At 45.2% G+C, this 2,290-nt stretch overlaps 1 non-coding gene across 1 annotated transcript; it reads right to left on the reverse strand.

Annotated features, from left to right (window-relative positions):
* Positions 1–809: 809 nt before the first annotated feature.
* On the reverse strand, positions 810–943 carry LOC118657172. Its single transcript, XR_004967902.1, has one exon. It is a non-coding gene; the product is annotated as a small nucleolar RNA SNORA66 (small nucleolar RNA).
* Between the last annotated feature and the right edge of the window lie 1,347 nt (positions 944–2,290).

Consider the following 2,290-nt stretch of genomic DNA (forward strand, 5'->3'; position numbering starts at 1 on the left):
TTCGATTCCCAGTCAGGGCATATGCCCGGGTTGCAGGCTTGATCCCCAGTTGGGGGCATGCGGGAGGCAGCCAATCAATGATTCTCTCTCATCATTGATGTTTCTCTCTCTCTCTCTCCCTCTCTCTTCCACTCTGAAATCAATAAAACATGTATTAAAAAAGTTAATCTTTGACATATATCCTTATTAGTTGTGTTCAGATCAGTCACTTAATTCCCACATCTATAGCTAAATCAGAAGTTGTCCTCAATTTTTACTGAGGACAGAGTGAAGAAATACAACGGGCTCACTATAATTAATCTGCTAAATTACTAAAACCTAATAGGCTGAGGCAGGAGGAAATGACTCTGTTCTTGTGCTAACTAGCCCAGGAGCTTAAACTCTTGAACTTTCCAGTCCTGCGTCATGGCCGGGATATACATCAGCTGATTGTGTGTCAACATGTGGACGTGCACCAGACCTCCAGATAACCCTCTGATTACGCCACAAAGGACTCACGAATCCAGGCCACCTAACATCCACCTGATACATTCATCATCGAGACCTCCCGGAGGTCATCCTCTAGACCAGAGGTTGCCAACTGGTGGTCCACGGGCCACTGGTGGTCCGTGAGGTCTGAAAGGTTGGCAACCGCTGCTTTAAGGAAACCTTTGGAGCAGTGGTAGCCAAATCATGGTCTGTGAGGTCTGAAAGGCTGGCCACTGTTGCTCTAGACCTGGCATCCATCATCCAGACAGGCTGACATCTGACTGGTAACCATCCTGGACCAACTCTAGGACTAAGAATGTAGGACTGATTATTTTTTTTTACACTGTACTTGGATAGAATGGAGCAGCTCAGTAACCCCTGAGGCTAATAACATTTCTATCACCACGATTACTTTAGCAAACCTGGTTCCCCTCACTTCTGCAACATTATGCAGAGTTAGTGATCGTGTTTGCACAAGAATGCGCTTTTTATTGTAGGAACTCTTAACTTGTTTTCCTTTTTAGGAACACTTCCTGTTTTTTTCCTGGCCATGTCCCCAGTTTGCAAACTCTAAGACCCTTGAATAACTCTTTACCTTTTACTTCTAGCAAAGCCTCTGGGCTTTTTTTGAGTTCATTTGACACTACTTTCTAAATCTGTCCAAATCCTCCTATTTCTAACTAAACATTGGTCCAACTCTTCCTCAAATTCCTGTTTGTTTCTAGGCTCAGTGCCTTACCTCGGAGACCTTTCTGTCTCTACTCCCAAAATAACTTTCATTGTCCAGATTTTGGAGAAAGACCCCCAGCCCATGGGTTTTCTAGCCTCACTGGTGTAACTCTTTTAAAACCACATTTCCTCTTGCTCTGTCTGTGAGCAGGATGTGTCTAAATCCAGACCTTTCCTTCCTCCTTTCTAGATGCTGTCAAGATATAGCCCTTTGCCTCCTCGCACTCGCTTTTGGCCACATCATTGCTTCAGTTCGCTGTTGCGATGGCTTTTACACTTTTTTACATGCATGTTAATTTTTTTTTTAAAATATATTTTTATTGTTTTCATAGAGGAAGGGAGAGGGAGAGACAGAAACATCAATGATGAGAGAGAATCATTGATTGACTGCCTTCTGCACCCGCCCCCCTGCCCTCCCCCAGGGGATGAAGCCTGCAACCCAGGCATGTGCCCTTGACTGGAATTGAACCTGGGACCCTTCAGTCTGCAGGCAGACACTTAAACCACTGAGCCAAACCAGCTAGGGCAAGGTTCCTTAATTATTATAAGCTTGGGGTTTCTCTCCATAGCTCAGTGTTCATACCTGTTTCACCTGTTCCTCTTCACTTTGCTTTTGACATTGAGGAACTTATGCAAAAATGAATATACCCTACTGTTATTTCTGTGAGAAATAAATTGTCTACTATTAATCCAACGGCATTAAAACAAAACAAAACAAATCTGGAATGTGCACTGTGTCAAGTGCTTTGTTAGGCCTAGATGAAGGAACATAGGGTTAGAGAAGTTAAGTTGCTTATCTGAAGTCTGGCTCTCAAACGTGTTTCTGTTCTCTGCTGCTTAAGTTGTTCCTGTCTTGAACGCAACTTGTATAAAACTAGAGGCCCGGTGCACAAAATTTGTGCACTGGGGGGGGGGGGAGATCACTCAGCCTGGTCTGTGCCCATTCACAGTCCAGGACCCCTTGGGGGGATGTCCACCTGTCGACTTAGGCCCACTCCCTGGGGGATCAGGCCTAAGCTTGCAGTCAGACATCCTTCTGGCAGCCAGGGAGCCCTCGGGGGATGTCTGACTAAAGGCTTAGGCCCCCAAGGGA

Source organism: Myotis myotis, unplaced genomic scaffold, assembly GCF_014108235.1.
Source record: "Myotis myotis isolate mMyoMyo1 unplaced genomic scaffold, mMyoMyo1.p scaffold_m19_p_5, whole genome shotgun sequence".
NCBI classification, from domain to species: Eukaryota; Metazoa; Chordata; class Mammalia; order Chiroptera; family Vespertilionidae; genus Myotis; species Myotis myotis.